The following is a 25,006-nucleotide window of genomic DNA, read 5'->3' as shown; positions in this document are numbered from 1 at the left end:
CACAGCTTCTGCAAGGGCTCAGGGTCTTCTCTGGGGTTCTGCAGGGCCTGAGGGTCTGACCTGACCCAGCTGAATGCAGCACACCTTGCTGTGTCCTCTGCAGAGTCTCTCTTGAAGCCAGCAGGAACTCAGCCAGGGAAAGAAAAGCCTTCTTTCCCCTCAGGATGTGGTTAACTTGTTTTCTCAAAAGCAGGGCAGGGTTAATCCTGCCTGGTGTAAGTGAGTCAGAAATGGTGACCACAGCATCCTGCCTGTAGCTTGTGAGAGGGCCATGAGCTGGGGAAGGTGTGTGCTGGGCTCTCTTAGGTAAGAACCAAGTTGCCATGGGAACTATCACTCCATCAAACCGCTTGATATTATTTTTTGGTGGCCCCTTCCTCCTATAACTGAGTGCACACCAACATCAGAGTTTCCTCTCTGCTGATATGAGCATTTATCTGCCTCATGCCTCCAGCAAGGACTCTCCTCACTGAGGCTTCTGAATGTGCCAGAGAGACACTTCCCACCACAGAGTCTGGAAAAGACAAATTCAGCCAGCAGGAAATCTCTGTTATCAAAGCTCTGTTTCTAATCCATGTTGGCTTTAGGGGAGTTGGATTTCAGCAATCTCCATCCCAGCCTGAGAAGAAAAGGCACAGAAAACCCACAACATTTTGGCCAAGTACAACTTTATTTTCATCACTACTAGAGGAACCCAAAATGCACATGAGCTATATTTGGCAGAAAAAATAAAGGCTTAATAAAGAAATTATCGTTGTCTGGTTGAATTGAATCACTTTGGATCCTACACAGATCTTCTCATCTGCAATACACATTATTTGTTCTGAAGCTATCTAAACCCAAGTGTTATAAGGCAACTACTGGGCTTGAATTCCCTGAGCAGTAATACTCCAGTTCCACAGGCAGTAACACACCATGCCTGAGAAAGGTGCTTTTCAAAGGCCATGTATCTGGAGGGAGCATTGCAGTTTTCAAAGCTATTGAAGCAGGTTGGGCACTTGTGTGCAAATGCCAGAAGAGTGGGGAGATCTGCTTAGCAGGAGGAAAAGGAAAAATCCACTCTCCTCGGTCCTCAGAGAAGAGGAAACAGCAAAAGCACTTCAAACTGTTCAGTGTAAATCAGCTGGCCAGGCAGGAGTGAGCAGTATTCAATGTCTTCAGGGGAAGGTGCTGCCTTGTGTCCTGGCTGGTCTCTGTCAGCAGCTCTGGCCCTGCTTGTTCAAGGCCCTTGTGCTGCTGGTTCACCTTCTTTCCTGCCTTTCTTCGGTTTCCTCTTGGCTTCATTCCCCATGTCTGGAAGAGCAAAGAGAGGTTTAAACTACATTTAATGAAATTGATCCCAACAACCACTGTTTGATACCTGTGTGCTCCCTTACCTCAGAAAAGAAACAACTTGATACTCATGAGGGTATTGATGGTGATGCTCTTTGCCAGCAGGACTCTCAAACCCAACACAGCCATGGACAGCATGTTCACTCTCTGCCCTTCAGCATCTGCTCAGTGACCAGAAAAGAGGGCAGAGATCATGGTCTGAGTTTTGATGTTGTGATCTTGGAAGAAAGTGGGAAAATCCACAGGTGAGAGTTGAAGGGAAAGGAAGAGCAGCAAAGGAACAGATGATAGAGAACACGGCAACAACAGGGGAGCCCAGGGTCTGTCTGCATTGCTTTTTGCTTCCTGGGGCTTGTGTGTAACTGCAGGAGCAGCCTTGGAACAGCAGCCTGTGTCTGCTGAATGTGTTGTGTTCTCATTCCTCTCCCCTGGAGAAAATCCATTTCCATGTCTTTATCCCCCTAAGAGCAATGTAACTTCACAGCCTGTTTGTGTAACTCACCTTGTGCTGAGGGGTCTGTGCAGTTGCAAAACCTGGCACTGGCCCCTGTTACTGGTTCTTCAGCCTCCTCTTCTGTGAAATGATAAATAAAAGGCAATTTACAGTATGTCCATGTTTTATGCGAGATAAAAGAAATGATCATGTGACATTTCCTGGAACTTCAGGAAAGTTGGGGCTCAGGTGGTATCAGTCATTAATTCCAACATTAATTTTAGGAGATAATTTCTCCATGCTGATGCAGGAAAAAGAAGCATTCTTGCATTCGTTTGTTTTTACCATTTGAATGACCATCAGGACTACAAAAAATTCCACCCACAACATATAAAACTTTTTTTAGTTAAAAACCCTCATAAAGCACCCAATCTTTAACTTTTTTTAGGTTTTACAAAGGCTGTTCCAGCTTGTGCTGCAGCAGCTTTGGTGCTACAGGGTAAGATATTTAGTCATAAGGAAATTCACATTAGGAACAAATACATTGTGTCTTCCCTCTTCTTTGCAAAATAAGGTCTCTCCAAGTAATTAAACAGTTGAACCCATTTCTTTCAGATGCTTTGAAACATCTTTCAGCTCTCCCTGCTGAAATACCAAATGTCTTTGTCATTTCTGCTGGCTGCCCAGGGCAGTGGTGTCCAGAAGGAGAACACAAAGCCCCATAGGCCACTGTCTCCAGAAAGAAGTGACAGCTGTGCCACCAAACTGTACCTGGCTCTGTTGTTATTGTGCCCTTGTCGAATTTGGCCGTGCAGGTCACCTCTGTGCCTTTTGTCACCTTGATCACTTTGATTGCATTGTACAACCCCTCTGATGTCAGAATGGATGTGCTCTGTTTATATACAACCTCCTCAGAGGGCATCTCCAAGCTGATGTTCTTTGTCAGGAAGTTCCTTGCCAAACAAGCTGCTTTCCCAGAGCTGCCACCTTCTTCCAGTTTCTTTGATTTCATCACAATGACTTGAGGCACAGAAGTGTTTGGAATGTCTGTAAAGAAAAGCAAGGTTTGGACAGGACTGATTTTACTGCAGGCTTGCCGAAGTTCTGAGTGACCAAAAATTCACATATACTCCAGCTGTGACTAATTTGTAACATTGACATTTACTGTCTTTTATGTAGTTATTCTTTGCCAATAGAGGTCCAAGTAAAAAAAGAAGATTGCTTAAACTCACACCCAGCTATCTTACATGAAAACTATTGGTGTCAAAAGAATTTAGAAGCCAACAAATCATTGAGGTACTTTGAATTTTTTTTTTAATGAAAATACCTTAGCCTCTTGCTCCAATCATATATGGAAAAACAAGGATGATCTCAAAAACCAATGTCAGGACTTAACTCAGGTTAGCAATTTGATTTCAAGTAAAAACATGGAACTGATTGGAACCCTCCAGCAGCCTTCCTTGCCACAAAGGGCTCAGTTTAGGAAAGGCTGTCAGACGCATCCACAAAGATTTATGTGTCTGATTTGAAAGGAGCATCCTGAGGGGTCTCCTGGCTAAATAGAGGTGCATTAGGCTTTTCATTTTGCATGGTGTCTGCCTTCCAGTCAGCTCAAGAGATCCCTCAAGTCTAACATTTTGTCCATCCCAGGGCACTGCTGGAAGTTTGATCAAGGGGCTCTGATTTTACAGCCTTTCCCCATCAGCCCTATGCCACTGCTGAGGAACTGAGGTGAAAGCCACATGGTGCTCTGCCAGAACTCCATGGCTGGGCTCTCCTGATGCAACAGGCAGAACCACACACTTGTCCACACCCACAGCAACCAGAGAGCCAAGAGAAATCCAACATTGCCTTCCCACGTGTTGTAGCATGGTTGGCCAGAGCCTGTCAGTCCTGTGCATTCTGTGTTCTCTGAGAAGACCTTGAAAGGCTTTTCATGTGGTCTCCTCTCCAGGCTTTCCTAACAGACAGAATACAAACAAGCTGCTTCTCTGCAATAACTGCCTGGGCAAGATCATCAGCAAGAAATAATGTACCCAGTGCACTTGTAGTTCAGAGAGCAGAGGATTTGTTTTATTTGACCCCAGAAGGCCCCCCCGCGTTCCACTAGTTTGCATGACCTGACCATACAGCCATGAATTCCTACCGCTGCTTGCTTCTGGAAGGGATTTGTGTTTTCTGTTCTGACCATTTATTTGGGCGGAAAGTTGCACTTTTCCTCCGCTTTAGTGTTCTAAAGTTAACAGAGGATTCATATACTCTAAAAAGTAATGAGCTGTAGCATTTTCAATGAATGCTTGATCTGGAATTATCCAGCCTGAACCGAAAGGAAAACCCTTCTGCCCTTCAATGAGCCTCAACAGAATATGCCTGGAGTGTCCCACAGTGACACTAATGGTTGTTATTTTATGTCATTTTGATTTTGGGAATTTGCAATAGATTGGATAATGAAGTATTTGTGCTCTAAAGACCTTAAAATGCAAATCAGTAGCTCCCGAAATAATTCAAAACCGGAAGGGGGAGGTTGCTCACATCCTGGAAATTTTGGCTTCAACTTACTAAATATTTCAGCTGATTCAAAAGGGATGTTGATACTTAAGGCTCAATGTCTTTATACTGTCAAACAGAATCCCAGAGTCTCTGTTCAGCTCTCAATATATTTTGTCTTTAAACAAAGAAAATCATGGATGAACATGGAAAGAACAAATCTTTCTTCAGAATGATATCTCAGCATTGTTTTGTCCCTTTGGAATTGGAAGTGCACTGAGATTGTTCCTAAATACACATTTATTCCCATGTAACATATTCTACAGATATGGACAGATATTGGGCAGCACCCAAGGCAGGCCCACATCTTTCTGGAAGGAGAGCAGGAGGTTTTAGCCATGTAACAACATGAGAAGTTCTTGCAGCACTTTAAAGACATGCAGACCTCTGAAAGAGCAGCAACAATTCAGGAAGGATGCACCTGAATCTTTAAGATAATGCTGATAAACATCACAAACCCTCTGCCACCCCAACATTCACATTCCTTTAGAAAACCCTGGGGTGACATGCACCTTTATCATCCATCATGGAATTCCAAATAAAGATAGGAATAACTGATGTTTCTCATAATCCCTACTCACCAGAGAGGTCTTTTCAGAACCCACACAATCTGGGAAACAATTGTCTTTCATTCCAGGAGCTCTTGGATATGAGGCTCTTGTGAGAATTTAAGCCCAAGGCTATTTAACCTCCTTCCTCCTCTGTCCCCAGGGCAGTGCAATTACTTCCCTGGGGACAATGTCAGTGTGGTGCCAGTGTCAAACCAGAACTCCTGAAACCAGGCAGTTCCAGATCTGTCTCCAAACTCCTCACCACTGTGAGCTTTTCACTGAGCTCTGCATTCCTGCCCCAAGTCAGGCAGTGGAAATCCACTGGAGAATTGGACACTGGACAGGAAATTGGAGCCAGAGTGCTGCCCAAAGTGGGAATCTGTTATCACATGCTAAGTAGTGCCCTGCTGGTATTTGGGGATCATGGAATAATGGTGCTATGCAGAGTCAGCCCAGTTGTTCCTGGGAAACCTTCCTGAGCAGATCCAAGTGGAGGATTTGGCTTGAAAGCCTGGCTGGACAGTGAGTGCACGCAAGGAATGATTGAAATCTTTCAGTGAACCCAAGTCATTGAACTACTTCTCTCACCCCCACCTCAATTTTAAAGGAAATTTTAGAAATAAAGAATTGTCACTTACTTGGTACAACTGTGAGAGTCGTCCCTGGTCCAAATATAACCTTAGCTGTATACACACTGCTGAGACTTATTCTAATAACTCACTCTTTCCTGATGGTGTTCAAAAGTGTTGTAAAAACAGGAGATGAAAAGCCATTAATCCTAATTATCCATGGGTGCAAGTCCATGAGAGGATCCAGAGGTAAATTTACTTCCAAAACTGGAAAGCAAAAAAGGTTAATTGAATAGATTTCAAATAGCTTGATGGAGTATCGAAATTTCATCTTCTGCCTTTCTTCTACCTTTTAGAATCCCCATGAGCTCTTTTATCTTTCCAGGGTAAAAGGCAATATAGACAGAAGGTTCCTATTTCTCACTTTAATCATTACAGTAACCCCTCTCCTTTCTTTCCCAAAATATCTCACCTTTTTTCCATCTTTTTGTTTTTTGTATAGGTCCCTAGGCTCTTTATATCATCGTGGTGGTACTCCAGCCCAAGGCACAGTGATATATTTCATAACAAAAACTGTCTCTGATTCACTACCCAGAATTCTGGATTATACAGGTAGTCACATGATTTCTTAAGTGGTTTAAGACCCAACGTACCACATGAAGAAACACTGTATGGCATTCAAGGAAGGAACTGAAATAGTATCAGAAAGTTTGAGCTGTAAATAAGATCTTGGGGGTACATGACAGCTCTGAGAAGTCTGAGGAAGTTAAGCTGGATAAAAAGCAGGGAAATAATCAATACTTCTTGTGTTGGTTCAAAGCATTTCTTCCAATGCACTCTACTCCCCCTACTTCTGTTCCTTGTGCGTTCTCATGATACTGTGATGGGAGTAAAGAAACGTAGCAGGTTGTCTAAGGGGATGTTGGGAGGAATTGATTAAAAGCAGAAGACTCAGGAGGATGGTAAATTTCTCAAGTGACCTTCTGGCTGGGAATTACCCTCGATAGTCCAGGGCGAAATGCCTCCAGGGATCCTCTAGCATGGACCCAGTTTAGATGTCAGTGTCTCTCTTTGCTCCTGCCTGGCTGTTGCTCATGTGTGCCCCCTGGGGTAGCAAAGTCATGGAAGAAAATGTACTCTTTGTGAGTTTGTGGCTGCTCCATCTGCTGCCTGTGCTGCTTCACACAGGTGGTGGTGGCTGTCCTAGTTTTAAAGACAGATGTCTGCCAAGAAAGACAGGAACTTCCCTTGGAATTGAGAATAAGACCCCCTTTGCTCCAGGTTGTAATTTTTAAATTATGGGGCTTTCAGGCAAAGCTATGGGAAAAGGAGTAACAGTTCTTTACTACTATGTGTATTTATAACAAGGCAAATAAACCAACAACACTGGCAGGAACAACAAACAGCCCCAGACCCGCAGTCAGAGCTTTCTCCTGGCCACGGGCACTTTCCCCTTTGGTGCAGTTCTGGTCACAGCCAGCAGGGGCGCTGGTGGCTCCCGGCCGGGCAGGCCGGGTGCGCTGATTCCCCCGAGCCTGCAGGGGGCGCTGTGGGGCGAGCTCAGTCTCGTCTCTGCCTGTGGGTAATGGCAGGTGGGCAGGCAGGAGAGATGGAGAAGGGCCTTCCTTTACAAACCCCCAGGGCAACTGGTCCCAGGGTCCCTCTCTGGATCACAAAATGGGCTCTGGCAGGAACCTTGAAACAGCAGGCTGTAACAGTGCACTTGAGCACACCAGGGTGGTAAACAAAGCATAGGAGAAACTCCAAAGCTGTGGCAGGAGCTGCAGGCTTCTGGGCAGCGACAGGATATCGAGTTATAGTCATGCAAAAATCCCTGGCGCATTGGCAGACAACAGTGAGTCTGGGCAGGGGATTGCTCCTTTGGGCAGCTCACCAGTGATGGCTGATCCCAGGGTCAGGCTGACATGCAGAAGGAGTGGCCCAGTGCCCTCCCGGCTCCTGACACAGCACAGAGTGGCTCTGGGCTCCCAAGTGACAAAGGAGTAGAGAAACTTGCTGGCTAGTCCCAGTCACCCTTCGGAAGGAAAAGAAAGAAAGAAAAACAGGCAAAACCCACAGGGCAACAGTAATTCCAGTCAGATGCCTTTGCTGTGTGGCTCCTGAGTTGAGACTCCTGAGTTGAGGCTCCTGAGTTGAGCACCCCCACCACAAAAAAGCAGCAGCCTCTTGCCCTCAACCCTCACAGGCTCCCCACTGCCCCTCGCTCATCATGCTTCTCCCAGTCCCAGTGGATGCTGTGACCATTCTAGACACAAAAAACCCCTAAAACGATAAATGGATAGGGAATTTAAGCCATCTCCAAGACAGAAATATGGATGGATAACATGAGAGGAATGGGAAGAAAAAGGCAAGGCCTTCTTGGGACAAATGAGACATTCCTGGGCTCTGGTGCTCATGGGGTGCTTGAAGTGTCTCAAGTGTCTGGTCGCAGGACAGCACAGCTGAGCACACACACTCAGGAGTTTTCTGCAGTGTGCTAATGCAAACTTGCTGACACAGGTGGCTGGAGAGCTGGAGCTCCTACTTGCCAGTGAGGAAGAATTGGTGATGGATGTGAGGTGGTGGAGGCAGCCTTGGCTGCAGTGACCATGCACTGTTTGAGCTCAGGATCCAGGGAGAAGAGAGCAATTCAAAAAGAGGACTGGAGCCCTGTGCTTCAGGAGAGCAGAATCTGGGCTCTTCAGGGTTCTTCTTTGAGAAATCCCTTGGGTTATGGTCCTGGACAGAGGAGGGGTCTAGGAGAGCTGCTCATTTTCAGAGATGAGCTCCTTGACCCTCAAGAATGGTTCCTATTGACAAAGCAGTGAATGAAGCATTGTGTTAGTTGTCCAAAATGATGAACAAAGGGCTCTTGAATATACTCATAAAGGGAAAATACAAAGCAACCAGAGATTAATCAGTCCCTCTTCTGATGTCTAGTGGACAGAGCCTTAATAGGAAGTGCCATTTCTGGTCTCCAGGTCTTGTTCTTCGAGCATCTGCTTCTGGCTATTGTTGGGTCTGAAATTGAAAGCATCTTTATTCTTACCCCAAATCCTCCTCTGTGCTCTGAGACAAAAACAAACAAACAAACAAACACCATGATGAACTTAAATGGAAAATATCTAAGCAAAGAAGGTGCGTGCCCACTTGTTCAACTGGAGCTTGTGATCAAATGTCTAAAATGAGTAGTTTGCAAGGGCCAAGATCTCAGGTTGAATGATGAAAAAACTGGTCTTCGGAAAATAGGAGGGGTTTTCGTCTACTTGAGTAATTCTGGGAATCAAATCGGTGGATATGCACAGAGTTGTCTGAGGAAAAACAGACGAATGAGGTAGGGCCACCATGTTTCCTCCCTTCAAGAGAAGGGAGGGAGACAGTTTGTGTGTGGTGGTTCAGTTGTTTCCAATCACTGTGGTACGTAGTTCACACTGTGCTAGATGGTTCTACAAAAACATTTGTGGGTTTTTCCAGTGCCATGTAATGTCTCCTCTTCCATGTCTTTGTAATGCTGACTTTTGTTTTCTTGTCCCTCTACTCTGCTCTCCTTCTAAACATCTAATACTGTTCCAGAGGATTCTCAACTTAAAAAAAAAAATATCATCCTTGGTTTTTTTGGCAGAGTGGACTGTTAGTGTTAATCTCACTAAAATACTGCTCTGACACTTTGGAAAGAAATATTCCTGTTAGAAGTTTCTCACAAAGAGGATCTGATTACTGGGGGTCTTTTAACATACAACAAGAGAGTTAGGGTGAAATAGTTTAAGGTTTTCTGGGGAGCATAACTCAGGGTTATTAATTTTCGAATTATTTTCATTCTGTATTTTCTAAATCTTTCTATTCTTTCAAGCATTTCTCTCCTCAAAGCCTATTTGCATGCCAAAGATAAAATCAGTCCATGTTTAAGAATTATTCAGAAATCATTTTGGTTCTGCTGATGGTGCTTTAATTGACTCTGTTTGCCTTTGTTATATTTGACTGAAGTTGGCTTTTAATTTCATTTTTATCTTACCCTAATCATATTGATTAATGGTAGCCTGGAATTGTGGAGCATTTTCCTAATTCTCAGAGGCACACAAAAAGCAAATAGCATGATTTCATCCTGTTTGCACTCTTGTTGTTCCCAAGGACAGAGGTGTGTTTTTCATTTCTAGCCACTGGTTTCACAGCAGTGCTGCTGTTTCCCATTGGTAACATGGGCATGTCCATCTGCTGTTCCCTTGAGTGTGTCAAATTGGTTTTGTCTCCTTATTCCTTGAGTCCTGTAGGAAAGCTGTGGAATGTGCTGATGTGACACTTCCAGTCTGTTCCACCCTTGACATTGTCACCAAAACTACAGGAAAAACAGAAACCCTCTGTCACAGTCGGTGTCCTCCCGTATCCTCCCAACCTGCCTCAGCTGGCCCTGGCACCGGTGACAAGTAAGGTGCGGCTTGTTATGCAGGCAAACCTTGCTGATCCTGTTGATAAAAACAGGGCAAGGAGACCTTCTTCTCTTTTTAATTAATGCCTTTATTAATCAGCATAGGGAGGGGGGCCCAACGGGTTGCACACATGCTGCCGCTGCTCCCTGAGGTGACTCAGAGGAGGAAAGGTGCAGCTCTTCCTGCTGGGGCACAGTGCGGGCCGAGCCAGGACTTCCGTCCTCGCTGGATAAACCCGAAGTCCCAGTTGGCTCAAAAGTCTAGGGGTGTCACTCTGGGCCAGTCTCAGGTAGGTCACGACAAGATGAGCAAAGCTGGGGGATGATGGCCCTCTCTCCTGACTGTAACATGTCCTTTCTGGTTCTTAATTTCAAACTTTGGCTTGTTGTCTGTTGGGGTTTTTCTGTCTGGATGGTGTTCAGTCGGCAGCTGATTTGCATAAACCTCCAGTCACCATCTTGGGGAGCAGCAGGGCTCGACAGTCACCCAACGGAAACAGAACAAGGGGTTAACAGAGAATACGGAACTGTTAACATAGAACACAGAACTGACAACTTGGAACTCAATAACATGAAATACTGAACAACAATATAGAATATTAAACACCCACAACTTTCAACTATTTCTTTGGTAAAGCTTATTCATATCACTATGAGCTCTTGGTTAAGCGTTGGCAAAGCGTGATTATGGTGAAGAAGAAAGGAGGACTCTGTTGAGGAGTCTGCCACGGAAGTTTATTGGTGCCCCAAAAGGAGCGATCTCAACCTCAGGGAGTCGCCTCAGCAGAGCACAGACTGCCCTGTGACAACAGATTTATACAGGAGAGGAGAAAGGGGAAGGGTTAGGGAAGGAACGAATAAGGTAAATCTGGGTGTGATCTCAAGCATGAAGGAACCAATCCTTGAGGGGAAGAAGGGAACTCTTGGATCCTGGCTAATCACATGACAGTCTCCCTGGAACTTTCTAGATGCAGGGAGAGGCCTTAATGAGATTGACAGGACCTGGGGTTATGTAACAAAAGATTGACAAATAACTGTAACTTGTGGTAAACCATATAGGGATGAACTTAAGGGGTACCTAGAACAAACCATTAACAACATACATTTAAGAAATGAAACTAAACACACACCACTCCAAAAACATTTGAAGTGTTAGATAAAGTGAGTGGACCCTTAAAAATAAATGGGAAGCTGGACAGGAGCAAACACAGATCAAATCACTATGATTAATGCTACATTCTCTGTTTATTTAGTCTAAAATGGCAGGTTATATACTCTTTTAGATAGTTTACAAATACAGATACATTTTCATTGGCACAAAGCACAGAAAGAATGTAAATAGATAATGTTTCACTTGTTCCGTAAGGTGGCTAAAGGGTTCACATTAATAACTATACCTATTAACACCTGGAAAACCCACTATCTCCCACTAACACCTTAATACCTAATTTTAAGTGCGTCACCACTTCACCAGCTAATTTCTTACTATGCCACAGGCTTCACAGTTGGCCTTGGCGTGGGGCCCAGGATGGGTAGTTCAAACCTAATTCCAAAATATCTACAGTTAGAGAATGAAAACATTACTTTATTCTGCCCAGAATGTCATTCTGGCCACGATGTGCAACAAATCATTTCATCCACACATAGCCTGTGTGTGCAGAGAGATTCATTCCATGAGACATGAATTTTACCAGATTTTTTCAGATATTTATGTACTCAAAACCAATGGAAATTCTTTGGTACAGTGTCCATTGATCCCAAATGCAGTTCTTAGTATTTGGTTTCCTATTGGTTATGAATTTATCTTGGCCTCTGATGCTAATTATGTCCTCATTCCTCTCTCTCCTTTCCCAGAGTAGGTGTCTCTGACCATGCCAGGGGTGATGTTTGGAGTTCATGGTTCCTTCATGGTCATTGATGGCCTTTGATGGTCGTTACCTTTTGTGAATCTTCTGTGCTGCTCCCAGTCTGTTGAGATGTTAAGTTCATCAGGCCTCGCCTGGTGGAACAATGTCCTGAAAAGAAACTTCAATTCTCTTATGCCTGGGCAAAGGCAAACAAACCTGACTAAAGTTATTTAAAAAAAAAAAAATTAACCTTGGTATGTTTTCCAACAGCAGGACAAATAAAAAAAGGTGCAAACACCTCTTGATAAACAATTTCTTCCACATAAATTTCTTGCATCTCTGTCTTGGGTTTTGTAACCAAAAAGAAATGTTTATTCTATTCCATCTGTTGAAACCCGTTTGAGGAGGTGGTTTTTCTTTATGTGTTGTAACTCCAGGAGGGAGGGGGTGACTGCCTTTCTGATAACAAGCCAGCTGTTAAAAACGGGTGGGGCATTGTTTCTTATCTCTGTTCACCCTCCTATTACCTCCATGGGGATATCTTCTGTTAATGGGCCATTAAAGCTCACCAACGACATGACATCTTACGGCATCCTATTGTGAGATGCTCTGCCCAGGGGACGAGAAGCCAAACCATTTCCACCTAGATAAAAAGGACCCACAAGTGCCACCAAACAACCAGTGTTCCCACCGGACCCGCAAAGGGAGACCAGACCCATCTCTCGACTGTTTTCCCTACAGAACCATCTCTTCCAACAAAACTTCCAACAAGACCACATCTGCTACTCCAGGAGGGCTTACTTTTGGACTGTTTCGAACACCCTGACTGACAGGCTATCAGATTGTATTCTGACTCTGTCAGTGGTCTTTTTTACTATTGCATTTATTTTATTTTACCTCTTTTTTTCCCTCTTCCTGTTAAATTGTATTTCTAACTTGGAGTGTCTCACTGGTTTTGCTTTCAAACCACTACAATCTTCTTTTTGTGTCAAACTTACCCTTTGGCCCTTTTGATTCAGGCTCTGTTAAAAAGTCTGTCACCATCTTTCTCTGAAGCCCTCTTTGTTTAAGTGAGGCATCTTCAATATTCACCCCTTCTGCAATCCTATGAAAGATTCTCAAGCACATTCACATCTCTGCAGCTGACATGGGCCATCATATGACTCCTCAATGTAGAGAAATTTTGAGAAGTGTAGAATCACAGAATAGATTGAGTTGAAAGTGAAATTGAAAGGTCATTTAGTGTAATCCTTCTGCAACAATCAGGGATGGTTTCAACTTTAACAGGTGTTGGAGATTAGGATTTTTTCCTTTTTCTTTTCTTCCTCTCAGGGAATTTTTTCCCTTTTGTTGCTTAAGAGATGATAATGACAATACTTTTAGATACAAAAGATCTGACTGGGAACGGGAGGATGGAGAAGGGTGCTGTTGGCTAACCTCTTAACTGGAGAGCTTTCTCTTGAGATATGCAGAGCGGAGCTCATCTCCTCCCTGGCTCTGGCTGTATGGATTGGAGGAGAGAGAGTCATAGTCTTGGTGCCAGGCTGCTGCTCTGGGGAAAATTCACAACCACCATGGACTTCTGGCCTCTACTGCTCCTCCTGCCATGGCTGAGCCTTTGCTCGTAAGAGTGGTCATTGGACTGGTTCCTCTTCTACAACTGATATCACTGGGAAGGATGCTTGTTAAAAACAGGCCAGGAGACCAGCTCCCTTTGAAAAGCCTTTATTAAAAACAGCCTGGGTGAGAGCTCGAGGGGCACATGCACAACACTGCTGCTACCTGGACGGCGCAGAGGAGGAGGAGATCAGCTCTGTCACATGGCGGATCTGGACCTTCTGTCCTTGCAGGAGTCCCTAGGAAGATGCTTGCTGAGTCGTAGTCTAGGGGTGTCTGTCTGGTCAAGTTCTGTTCAAGTTATGGTGATGAAGTAAGACCCAGCTCTGATTGGTGTGGAGTTCCTTATGGTTCTCCTGACCCAGAGCACTTATTCCCAATCTCTGGTTTTATTCTGGCTCATTGTCATCGGGTCCTGACTGGTACCGGACTCTAAACTTGCATATGGTCTTGAGCATACATCCTTTATGGGAGCAGCAGAAGTGATATCCGATGGAAAAGAGGAAGTAAGTACAGTAAAAACTGTAATTAAACTTTACTGAGGAACATTAACAATTAATAAATACCAATTAACAGAAGAAACTATTAACTTCAAAAATATTTACCATAAACAGGTGTCTTGGGACTTTATTCTCCACAATGCTCACCATCAGTTTGAGTGACACAGGGGAAACCTGGAACCCGGACATTGTACCCCCTCTGGAGGGTGCATCTCCCAGCTGTTCACGAGAGCCCAGCTGCCATTGCCCAGCCCTGCTGTTTTCTGTCACTGCTTCAGGGATTGTTGCTACACTTTAACCTGATACCTGATATCCATGATGTCTGCCCAACATCCCGCTGCTTCTGGTGCAGCTATGGAGTTTTTGACACTGTCTGCCCCCCCGGGGTGTGTTCACCTGTGCCATTTCAGCCGCTGCTCCAAGGTCCCTGCTACAGCACATTTTGCCATCCAGAGAGGCACCCTGGGACCAGCTGCCCTGGGGTTTGTAAAGGAAGGCCCTTCTCCATCTCTCCTGCCTGCCCACCTGCCATTACCCCCATGCAGAGATGAGACTGAGCTCACCCCACAGCGCCCCCTGCAGGCTCGGGGGAATCAGTGCACCCGCCCTGCCCGGCTGGGAGCCACCAGCGCCCCTGCTGGCTGTGACCAGAATGGCACCAAAGGGGAAAGTGCCCGGGGCCGGGAGAAGGCTGTGACTGCGGGTCTGGGGCTGTTTGTTGTTGCTGCCAGTGTTGCTGCTATTTGTTTGAGCTCTTATGCATACTAGTAAAGAACTGTTTTTCTTTGACAGAAAGCCCCATAATGTCAAAGTTAGAATGATTTGGAGGGAAGGGGGTCATATTTTCCATTCCAAGGGAAGTTCCTACATTCCTTGTCAGACACCTGCCCTTCAAGATAAATAGGTTGCTCAAGCCACACTGAATCTGATCTTAAATGCTTTCAGGTTTGGAGCACACACAATTTTAGGGAGCAATTGATTTCATCACTATAATTAAAAAAAATAAATTCTTCCCTCTATTTTGTCTGAATCTGTCATCTTTTTGTGTAAAACTGTTACCCCTCGTCCCATCATAGCAGCCTGTATTAAGAAGCCTTTCTCCATAATTTTTAAGCATTCATTGTTTAAAAGAAGCATTTTTCAATTTTACTCTTTCTGTGATCCTGTGCAAGACTCAGCCACAGGTGCATTCACATCCCTGCAGGAGATATTTGCCTCAGGCAGAGAAGAAAGCTTCCTTTGCAATGGCTGTAAGTTCTTTCCCATGGGAGGATGCTTAGAGGCAAATTATCAAGAGAAGTTCCTTTTTTATAATTTAGCGAAACACATGCCCTTGGAAAGAAGGGGAAGAACAAACATTCTCATTTGATTGATCTAGTGGCTGCTTCCTGCAGCTTGACAAATCTATTCCTGGCCACAGGTTGTTAATGTAGGCTGCAATCCAGGGCAGAGTAGATGAGAGGAAATTCAATTCAGAAATGATGACTAGAAGCTCTTTCTTTCTTTTTCCCTTGCAGAAACTAAAGGTCAACTCTGGAGAACTACAAGGAGTTTGTGTGACAAATTTCCCTGCCAGAAATTTCTTGTCTGTACTAAATGAAACCAGATCTCCCAGGCTCTCCTTATATGTCAGCTGTTCCCTTCCTTCTCTTCATGGCCCTTCACTGCATTTGTTTCCCTCTGTCCAGGTCCTTCCCACGCCTGGGAGCCCAGCAGGGGACACAGCAGTCCCCAGTGTCAGCAGTGCTGAGCTGAAGAGGATTCCTCCCCGGTGAGCAAGGAGTCGGGTCAACATGTCAGGAGGCTGCATGGACAAAGGAGGCTGGGAAAAGGTGGTCCCACTGCTGAATGGGATGGGGAGCAAGTGACACAGGACATGGGACAGGGCTGAGGTCCTGAATGCTTTATTCACCTCAGGCTTCAGCAGCTAGACCAGTCTTCAGGAATTCCATTTCCCAGAGACCAAGGAAAGAAGACGGAGCACACAATATCTACTCCTGAAAAAAACATGGAACTGAGCTGTTTTCTAGTCCATAACAAAGGACTATGTTAAGAATTTTCCCAGGGAAGTCACTCCTGCAAGCACAGTGTAACAAAGAGCACAAACATCAACCTTCTTCTCATCCACCAAGACCGTTTGTCTCACTGTAGGACACTGTAAACATGGCTAAGCAAGATTCCCACTGCCCAAAGCCATGCTGAGTGTCACTGAGGAGGGAGGGCCAGGAGATAACCCTGATGTGCACAGTGAAGACCATGTAAGACCAGGTGCTGCCAAGTGATAGTGGAGCAGATATTGACCCTACAGCCCATAGAGTTCCCCACACAGAAGCAACTGGGTATGTCCTGAGCAGCTCTGAGACTTCATGCAGAGCTCATGTTGGAGCTGGCTCCTGACAGGACCTGTGGCCTCATGAAAGAAGTAGCCCATGTCATGGCAGCTTTTCTGTGACAACCTGCAGGTACCCACATTGAAGCAGTCTGTTCCTGAAGGACTGCACTATGAACTACAGACCCACACTGCAGGAGTTTGTGAAGAACTGCAGTCAATGCAAAAAACCAAAGTAGAAAAATTCCTGGAGAAGTGTCTCCTCTGGAGTGGACTCAGCACCCTGGAGAAGGAGAAGGGCAGGAGAAGGGAGAAGTGGCTGAGAAAATGTGGTATTAACTGATAGTTGCATTCACCATATCTGTGCAATGATTGGGTACATGAGAAGTTTTCTGATGTGTCTTTTTCTTCTCATTCTCTTATTCTGATTTGATCCACCAAAAATGAAATTAGTTTCTCCAACTCCATGTATTTGCCCATGTTGGATCTCCTACAACATGTCCCTGTACTTATCTCAACCCACAAGCTTCAATTTCATCATTTTCCCCCTGTCCAATTGAGGAGTAGGGGCAGTGAGACAGTAGCTTGCTGAGCACCTGCAGGACAACCAAAGTCACCTCACCCTCCCTTCTAAACTCCTTCCAACTGATCAAGTGCTCTGTAGCAGCCACCCAGAGCAATGTCATCTCTGCTGATCTGGCTTTCCTAAACAGCCTGTGTGGCTCCATCCACCACAGCACTCTGGAAGCTACAGCAACACATCTCCATCATCCCATGGCTCTGCAGCCAAGGCACAGAGGAGAAATGAGGCTGTGCTGGACAGGAGCCCAGGACATGTGCACTAAACCTGAACTTCCCCAAACAGCCTCTGCACTTCCCAGAACAGATCCTCCTGTACCATAAATGGGACCAGCCCTTTCTACCAACCCCTCCCTCCACTGCCTTTTATTGCCACCAAGCCAGAGGAATGTTTCCTGCACCTGCCATTGCCTGAGAAGTGCCCCAGGGAGCACCTGCTAGAAAAAAATGCTGAGAGATCTGTCTTCCCATCTGTTGGTTTTTGGTTCAGTCTGCTGCAGAGCTGCTCCAGGGTGATTGTTGCTCCACAGTAATACATTGCTGCATCCCCTTGCTTTGCTGCCAGGATCTGCAGTGTGAATCTGTTCTTGGATTTGACAACTGATCCCCTAAAGCGATCTTGGAAACCTTCTCTATAGGTGTAACGGCCCCTCCAAATCCATTCCAGAGCACCCCATGGGCCCTGACGGTACCAGTACATTAAGTATCTGCTCATATCACCTCCCCTCATGCTGCACTCAAAGGTCATTTCATTTCCCTCTTGCACGGTCACTTCTCTGGGGTGCTGCTCCAAGGTCACCTGCCCAGTGACTGCTGCAGAGAGCAAGAACAAGCCATGATCACTCCAAGATTCACCAAAGGTCAGGACAATGCTGGTGGTGCTTTGAAATGGCACTGGACCAGTGTGAAGAGAAAATCCTCCTCTCGGAACCCAGCTGACATAGATGGACACAGGTGGTAGCAGCTATCAAGGCTCACAAGGAAGGAGATCACACATTTCCCTCCCTCCTTTTCCCTGTCAGACAGGAAGCTTTGCCTGATTTTCCCCAAAGAAGCAGGAAGGATTTGCACCATGGAGGGACAAATCCCTTTGTCCTTGCCAAGACACAATGGTGAGGAAGCCATTCTCCTGTCCCTGAAACTGCTCTAGATGAGGCCAGGAATGCCAAAGGTTGTCCCACGCAATGGGGCTTGGTCCCTGTGCTGCCATCCTCCAGCTAGTGTGTGCCACAGGTGCCGCAGTGGCCCAGGAGCAGAGTGTCCAGTGGCAGGGCAAAGCGCTGGGCCCCAAGATGGGAGTGCAGCAGGGAGGTGGGCTGCGTGTGCCCAGGCTGCAGAGGAGGCAGCTTGGATGGAGGTGCCGAGCTCAGAGGCAGGAGAGGAGCAGGGCTGCTCTCCTTGTGCTCCACAGGCATGGCTGGGCAGCTGGAGGCGGGGAACAGGAGCGGCTGCAAGCGCTCAGCACAGCTGCCCAGAGCCCTGCAGAGCACAGGGCCACGCTCAGCTCCTGGGGCCAGCAGCCCTTGCCTTCACTTACCTACAATGGGCAAGAAGCCCACGCACAGGGCACTCCACATGGCCAGGCCCGCTCTCTCTGGCCTCTCTCCACCTTCTCTCTGCCTGCACAACAGCTCTGCCCACACCTGCCCTGCCTGTGCCTCTGGCACTGCACTCAGGCCCAGTCCCTCCTGGTCCCTCCCTCTGTCTGTGACAGCACTGAGGGGGAGAGGTGGGGCAGGAGGAGCATAACTTAAAGCTCTTGGGGCTGTCTCTCCTGTGTGGTGCAAGAACAGACTGCTTGTTTGGCAAGAAATGCAGTGGTGGGCAAAAGGTGATGTGTCTCCAGGCCTTTCTCTCAGGAAATCTCGCAGGCTGCTGCTGGGACTTTGGAGCTGAGTGGGGACGCTGTCAGCTGGTTCTTCCCCTGGCCTGCTGGCCCCAGCTCTGCTGAGCTGCTGTTCCCATATGGGACGCCCCAGGATCTCAGTGCAGCTTGGCCAGGGCACCCCTAAGCCAAAGTGCTCCTCACCCTGCTCCCTGCACTCTGGCCCAGCACCCTACTCACTCCTCAGTGATGACACATCTCCAGCTGCCTCTTCCTGTCACAGCCCTCCCACAGCCCTGCCCATCAGCAAAGGGAACCCAGGAGTCTGCAGGGACCAGGCTGCTCAGAAGAGCCAGGATACTCCCTGCCCTGTGTCCTCCTTCTCAGCAGGAACCCAGGGCTCTCCCTGTGACCATAGGAGGGGACAGCTCTGAGCCCTGACAGTGTCGTTGTCCTGACTGCCACCACCCTTCTGGGGAGAATTGCACCACTCCACACTATTCAGCCACAGACTGTCTGCATCCTTACCCTCCTCCCTCTTTCCCTGAGTACTTGGACATGGCGCCTTCTGATGGGGATCATTAGGACAGGGGTTGATGAAGAGGGATGAGAAGGAGATGAAGAGGGTAGAGAAACCCACTGAGAATGGGGGCTTGAGGCTGAGAAAAGAAGCAGTTGGGTGCACGGCCAGACAGGATTTGTCTACTCTAGAATAAAGGAGGCCAAGGGCCTCATTCTCCTCTCAGCCTCTTTAGGAGGGGAAGAGGAGAGAGATGTTCTCCCTGGTACACAGTGATAGGTTGTGTGACAGTGGTCAGGAGTTGCACCAGAGGAGGTCTAGGCTGGATATTAGCAAGCATTTCTTTACTGAGGGAATAGTGAAACATTGACACAGATATCCTAGGGAGGTGGTCAGTGCCCTAGGCCTGTCAGGGTTTAAGAGATGTTTGGACAATGTCATGTGAAAGAAGCTGCAACTTTTGTGCAGCATTGAAAGTGGTTCAGCATTTGGACTAGACAATCATTGCAGCTCTCTTTAAATGGAAAAAGTCCTCTCTTCTCTCTGCCCTGCCCTCCACTCCTCTCCCCCAAGAGCACCCAGGACCAATGGGACCGCGATTCTCTGACCCCCAGGCACAGCCCACCCACTGACTCTCCCCCTGCATGGGCTGGAGCCCCCATGAACATGCAGGAGGGGAGGAAGCTGATGTACTTCAGGCACAGCCCAAGGTATCTCACTGTGCTCCCTCCAGGTGCAGTTACAGAGTGCACTGTCCCCCAGCTCCAGCCCACTGATGGTCAGTGTCCCAAAGCTCTCGTCAGCCTGGCAGGAAAACCTCCTGTGGGCAAAAGGGGCTGTGTGGCTGTAGGAGCCGCCATGGGCCTGGCACTGCAGCAGGTACTGCAGGGGTTCACCAGGATGCTGCTGATACCAGCCCACATAAATACAGCAGGCTTTGGAGCTGTAAGTGCAACAGAGGGTGCCAGTGTTCCCTGCTGGCCACAACACTGCAGAGCTTGTTGCCTGGATCTCATCACCTCCAAATCCACCTGGAAGAAAATGAGGCCCAGTGCTTTGCTCTCAGTGGTGGAAGGAGATGGCCCCCAAAAGGGTCAAAGGAAGCTGGCAAAGTTTTTCTCAATGCTGAGGAACTTCAAGGGCCCCAGTTAAGAAGGAAATCAAGGGAATGCACAGAGTGCCTGAAGCCAGGAAGAGTGACCAAGGTGGTGGGTGAGAGAAGCCCTTGGAACCACCTCTACAGAATAAACCACTGTATTTGGGATTTCAGGTAGGCCATATGCCATTGTGATGAAAGGAGCTCTGAAAGATAGGGGAGAACCAGCTGTATTGCACAGTGATGGCCCCGGATTCCTTGGGAACAGCCCTGAGCTACCCCCGAATTGTCCATCTCCAAATGTCACGGAGCCTGCTCCAGGCCCCAGCAGGTTTGTGTTAAAGCACAGCTCGATTTCCTGTCCCTGTGTGAAATGGCACAGAAGAACCAGGCAGAGTCCTGAGGGCCCAGGGCCCACAGGGACAACGATGACTCGGACCGGGAATTGTCTCTGGACACCAAGACTCGACCCTCCACTGCTGGTGCACTTTTATTGACAGAGAGAGTGCTGATAAAGGACACCCACTCCAGGCTGCCTCCGGGAGCCTGACGGTACCACCAAATATCATAATGATCAAAGGTGAATCCGGATCCATGGCAGGAGAGGGTGACGGAGTCCCCGGGCGCTCGCAGCCCTCTGCCGGCCTCCTGCAGCCTCAGCTGTGCCCAGAGCCCTGCGCAGGGAGAGCGCAGCCATCGGGCACGGAACGAGCACGGACCAAGGCCTTGTCCCGGTGTCCCGGTGTCCCCGGCCCGGCACAGCCACAGCCGCCAGCCCCGGCCCGCAGCCCCTGGCCCTGTGTCTGCCCCGGCCCGCAGCCCCTTTGTGTTCCCGACCTCGCCTCTGCTCCTGTCCTTTCCCCACCTCTGTTCCCTTGTCCCGCTCCCTGTTCGTGCTCCTGCTCCTGCCTGTCCCTCTCGCTGTGGCTCCTTCCCCCGGGCCGGGCTCGCTGCCCTCCCCGCCCGGCTCTCACCTGCGGGCCACAAGGCCAAGGCCAAGGCCAGCAGCCCCGGCCGCAGCCCGGCCGCCATCGTGCCCGGCCCCGGCTCCGCGGCAGCCGCACAGGAGCCGAGCGGAGCCGCGCTCGGGCCGCTCCCGCCCGGCCCCGCCTCGCCGGGGCAGCGCCGGCGCCTCTGCCCGCCCCGACACACCCGCCCCGGGCCCCGGCGCCGCCGCCCCGCCGGGCAGGAGCTGCGCCGGCCACGCCCGGGCCGCGCACACGGAGCAGCGCCGCTCGCTCGGACAGCGCCTTCTGCCACCGGCACCCGAGGGCTTCGTGCCCGACGCGCCCAGAAATTCGCCCTCGTGGCTCAGAAGGTCCCTGCCATCCGCGACTGCCTCGGGCCAAAGGCTGCCAGCAGCCCAGGGAGGTGATGGCCCCTCTCTCCTCGGCACTGCTGAGGCCTCACTTCAGTACTGGCGGCACGTCTGGACTGCCCCAGGAGAGGGAGTTGGATCTGCTGGAGAGAGGCCCCTGAAGGGCCGGGAAGGTGATAATGGCACTGGAGGAGCTCTTGCGTGAGGAAAGGCTCAGAGGGCTGGGACTGTTTTCCGTGGAGAAGAGGAAACCTGAGGTTGGGGCGGGGGAGATGTTCCCTCATCAAGGGATAGAAATACAGCGAGGTTTAAACCACAGAATAGTTAGGGCTGGAAGTGAAATTTAAAGGCCATCTAGTCCAGCCCTCCTGCTATGATCACGGATATCTGCAAGTTGATCAGGCTGCTCAAGCCCTGCCCAGTCTCTTTTCAGGTTTGGAGCAGATACAATTTCTCAGGACCATCTTTGTCATCACCCGAAATTTAAACAATTTCTTTTTTGCATCTACCTTTTTGTTTCAACCTCTTACCCTTTGTCCAATCACTGCAGGCTGTGTAAAATAGTCTTTCCCCATGTTGCTCTGAAGTCCTCTTTGTAGAAGTGAGGCACCTTCAAAAGTCACTCCTTCTGTGACCCTGTGAAAGGCTCTCAGGCACACTCATGTCTGTGCAGCTGATGTGGCCCAGGGAGAAAACTGACTTTGCCACCTCAGTCAGTTGTTTGTCACCTCAGCAGGGACACAAGGAGGCTGAGAAGGGAATCACAAAGGGAATTTATACTTTGCCTACGGTGTGCTCTCACCTAGTCCATGGCAGATCCTGCTGCAGAGAAAAGCAGCTCAGATCTGTGCCTGATCAGCACCTCTGGCTCACATAATCCCTGAATACTTGTCCTGTGCTGGATCCCTACACCCTGGTCCTGTGCTGGTGGTGCAAACAAGTGGACAGTGGTGCAGGAAAGTTCATTCTTTGGAACTCAGATCCCATGCAGAGGCTGGAATTCGTCTTGGATTCTGGCTGATTCCACTCCTGGACTTCGTTCAGTGTCTGGTTTCATTGAAGGAGAAATCATCTACTGATTTTCTGTTGTCATGGGGCACTCTGAGCTGGGAAGAGCTGTCTAGAGGTGGGTGATCAGGACCAAGCAGCCCTGAGGAAAGAGCACAACATCTCAGGCACTGCTTCTTCTTTTAAGCAGGAGAATATTGGATTTAGCTCTTACCTTTCTCAGCTTTTTTCACTGAGGACTTCCAGAAATAAGTTGTGCTACAAGGGTTTTGAGGAGAACCCTGTGTCGTCCTCCGGGTGTAAATTTCAAAGCTGGAAAGGCACAGGGAAAACTGCAAATGACAGAAAAGAGATTTGGAGTGGGTAAACGGGATACACAGAGAGGAGTGAGGAGAGCTATTCAGCATGGGTTTGTTTTCTGTATTTCTGTTGTTTGCTGTCTTGGTGGTGTGTGTTCTTGTGTCACAACTTAGGGTGTGTTGTTGTTCTGTGAGGCTGCAGACACAGGTCCAGGCCCCCAAGCTCCCTCATAAAGGCTCTGTCTGGCTATCAGACCTGATGCTGTTCTTTCTGGAGAGCCAGAAGGGGCATAAGGAAAGGGGAGCAGAAGAGGAGCCAGATTTGCTGCTCCTCTGTGCCAGCGGGAAGTCAGGAATTAATTCTTGATGTTTGGTTTCTGTGTGCTGATTATGCTTTGATTATTCAACTCTCCTTTATGAAAACACACATTTTCTCACTCCACACTTTTTGTTTCTCTCCCCATCTCAGTGAAGGTGACTGGATGAGCAGCTGTGTGGGGCTGAGCTGCCTGATGGGGCCACGGGCAGTAGGTGCCCAGAACCTTGTCCTGTTCCATTCTGAATGTCCTCAAGAATGGAACTTTCAGAGTCTCAGGTATTTCAACACAGTGCCTGATCCCCCTCAACATTTTCTTCTCAATGCTAAATGAACCCAGATCTCCCAGGCTCCCCTTATATGTCAGCTGTTCCCTTCCTTGTCTTCATGGCCCTTCAGTGCATTTGTTTCCCTCTGTCCAGGTCCTTCCCAGGCCTGGGAGCCCAGCGGGAGACACAGCAGTCCCCAGTGTCAGCAGTGCTGAGCTGAAGAAGATTCCTCCCCTGTGAGCAAGGAGTCAGGTCAACATGCCAGGAGGCTGCATGGACAAAGGAGGCTGGGGAAATGTGAGCCCACTGCTGAATGGGATGGGGACAAGGTGACACAGAACATGGGAGAGAGCTGGAACGAGGAGCATCTACACTTGCACAATCCATGTGATCTCTTTTGAAGTCCATTATAAAAGAATTTTTCCAAAAGGTTTCCAGGCAAATCATTGCTGAAAGTAGAACTGAATGAAGAATGCACAACATCCACTCTCTCCTCATACAGCAAGACCCTTTGTCTACCTGTAGAAGGCTGTAAATATGAATAAGCACAATTCCCACTTCCCAAGTCTGGGCTGTGAGTCCCTGGAAAAGGGCTGAGAGGGAAGGCAAGGCACCAAGGAAAAATGAGGCTGTGCTGGACAGGAGCCCAGGACATGTGCACTAAACCTGAACTTCCCCAAACAGCCTCTGCACTTCCCAGAACAGATACTCCTGTACCATAAATGGCACCAGCCCTTTCTACCACTCCTTCCTGCCAGTGCCTTTTATTGCCACCAAGCCAGAGGGATGTTTCCTGCACCTGCCATTGCCTGAGAAGAGCCCCAGGGAGCACCTGCTAGAAAAAAATGCTGAGAGATCTGTCTTCCCATCTGTTGGTTTTTGGTTCACTCTGCTGCAGAGCTGCTCCAGGGTGAGTCTTCCACAGTAATATATTGCTGCATCCCCTTGCTTTGCTGCCAGGATCTGCAGTGTGAATCTGTTCTTGGATTTGACAACTGATCCCCTAAAGCGATCTCGGAAACCGTCTCCATAGGCACTATTGTCTATGCAAATACATTCCAGAGTGCCCTGTGGGCCCTGACGGTACCAGTACATATAGAAACTGTGCATATCATCGTCCCTCATGGTGCACTCAAAGGTGATTTCATTTCCCTCTTGCATGGTCACTTCCCTGGGGTGCTGCTCCAAGGTGGCTGCACCAGCGAGTGAGACTGCTGCAGGGAGCAAGAACAAGCCATGATCACTCCAAGATTCACCAAAGGTCAGGGCAATGCTGGTGGGGCTTTGGAATGGCACTGGACTAGTAAGAGGACAAAATCCTTCTCTTTGAAGCCAGCTGACACAGATGGGCACAGCTGGTAGCAGCTATCAATGTTCACAAGGAAGGAGACTACACATTTGCCTCCCTCCTTTTCCCTGTCAGACAGGAAGCTTTGGCTGATTTTCCCCAAAGAAGCAGGCAGGATTTGCACCATGGGGGGACAAATCCCTTTGTCCTTGCCAAGACAGGATGGTGAGGAAACCACTCTCCTGTCCCTGAAACTGCTCTAGATGAGGCCAGGAATGCCAAAGGCTGTCCCACGCAATGGGGCTTGGTCCCTGTGCTGCCATCCTCCAGCTGGTGTGCA

At 48.2% G+C, this 25,006-nt stretch overlaps 1 long non-coding RNA gene across 2 annotated transcripts in view; it reads right to left on the bottom strand.

The window, feature by feature from the left end:
- Positions 1–2,535: 2,535 nt before the first annotated feature.
- Positions 2,536–25,006, bottom strand: part of LOC310918626 — a 31,914-nt gene continuing 9,443 nt past the window's right edge. The window contains exons 1-3 of one of the 2 annotated variants that reach the window (XR_014591701.1): positions 5,905–5,962; positions 5,502–5,699; positions 2,536–2,812 (exon numbers count right to left, since the gene is read on the bottom strand). This is a non-coding gene — a long non-coding RNA (uncharacterized lncRNA). Of the gene's footprint in view, positions 2,813–5,501; positions 5,700–5,904; positions 5,963–25,006 lie in introns of those variants that run through there. The other variant, XR_014591700.1, reaches the window with a different exon arrangement.

This window comes from Zosterops lateralis (genome assembly GCF_965231275.1).
Source record: "Zosterops lateralis genome assembly, chromosome: 24".
Taxonomy (NCBI): domain Eukaryota; kingdom Metazoa; phylum Chordata; class Aves; order Passeriformes; family Zosteropidae; genus Zosterops; species Zosterops lateralis.
The sequence above is the reverse complement of the archived record's forward strand: the minus strand, read 5'-3'. Positions and strand labels throughout refer to the sequence as shown.